Genomic DNA, 1,386 nt, shown 5'->3' on the forward strand with positions numbered 1-1,386 from the left:
TTCATCTTGCTGTTGGGTGAGGGCTGTCGGAGCAGGACCAGGAGCTCTGGCAGATGCGGCTCAGACTGCAGCAGCTGGATTCTGCTCCCTTTTAATAGGGAGTCTCGGAAGCCACCGGGAGAAGCCTGAGTGGAAATTCCAGAATGATGACAAAGGATGACACAAAAGTGAAATAGCCAAAGGGAATTAGAAGAAAAAAAAAAAAAAAGAAAAGAAAAGGAAAGACAAGTAGTCGGAAAGAACGGGATACAGCTCACAGGAGCCAAGTGTGTGGAGCTCTGACTCATTTTCGTTTTCTTCTAATCAAAAGGAAACTAGAATGTGCGGAGTGGAATGGCACAAGGAGGAGAACTGTTTATCTGAGCTTCAGAGGGGTTTTCCCTGACAGTTTGCACAGCAAAAGACACAGCCTGAGATTATGCAACTCTGGAAACAAAAGGCAGCGGGCAGGCTCCAGCGCAGGCTCCTGCTGTTATGTGCTGGGTGTTCATCGAAGCTGCTCAATGCAGCACATGGAGCTGGGAGGTAGCTGCACCAGCCCCGCCGCGCTTGCCTCAAAGCGGACCAGAGGAGCGGAGGCTGGAGGCACCCCTGGAGATCGTCCAGTCCAGCTCCGGCTCAAAGCCGGGTCAGCTGGGAAGGACCATGCTCAGGACCATGTCCAGATGGGCTTTGAACATCTCCAGGGATGAAGACTCCACAGTCTCTCAGGGTTCAGGAATAATAAAGTTTTATCTGGTGTTTAAATAGAATGTCCTGTTGCCTCTTGACCTGTCGCTGGCCGCCACTGAGAAGAGTCAGGCTCCACCTGCTTTGCTCCCCACATGCACATCGACGAGGTTCCCTGCGTGGCCTTATCCTGCCTGACAAGGCAGGACGCGGGTGCTGTCGGCTGCAGCAGGCTGCAGGCTCACCCTGCAGCTGGGCAGAGGCATCACCAGCGCGGCCAAAGACTCTGCAAGCCCTGCCAGGGTGCCAGAGGAGGTGTGGGCTTGTGCTGGACCCACAGCAAGCCCTGGCAGGAGCAGCTCTGCTTTCCCTGGGTCGCTTGGAGCAGCTCTGGGCAGAGGTGCATGGCAGAACAAGAAGTGGCTCCAGCTTTCGGCTGAATTGCTGCAGGGTAAAACCAAATGATGGCTTTTTGCCATGGAACAAATCACCCAGAAACCACCAGTGGGAGGTTTCTGCTCCTCTGCGCTTGCAGCTGACATGCTGGTGTGCACACAGGGAGGTGACAACTGCCGGCACTGCACTGTCGGGTGCGCAAGGTTGTGGCTGCAGAAAGACAGCTTTGTGGCTAACACCAGCCAGCGACAGCGTCACTCGTGGGAACTTCACAGCTCCTGCTCCCCAGCCTGCCACCCGCGAGGAGCAAGCCACAGGGCT

The 1,386-nt window shown here is 55.3% G+C and overlaps 1 protein-coding gene across 1 annotated transcript in view; it reads right to left on the bottom strand.

Moving 5' to 3' along the window:
- Positions 1 to 65, bottom strand: part of LOC104492873 (C-C motif chemokine 4-like) — a 1,448-nt gene extending 1,383 nt beyond the window's left edge. The window contains exon 1 of the mRNA XM_010135477.1: positions 10 to 65. The gene's annotated coding sequence lies outside the window, so the exon portion shown is untranslated. The remainder of the gene's footprint in view (positions 1 to 9) is intronic.
- Between the last annotated feature and the right edge of the window lie 1,321 nt (positions 66 to 1,386).

This window comes from Buceros rhinoceros, unplaced genomic scaffold (genome assembly GCF_000710305.1).
Source record: "Buceros rhinoceros silvestris isolate BGI_N320 unplaced genomic scaffold, ASM71030v1 scaffold12534, whole genome shotgun sequence".
NCBI lineage: Eukaryota > Metazoa > Chordata > Aves > Bucerotiformes > Bucerotidae > Buceros > Buceros rhinoceros.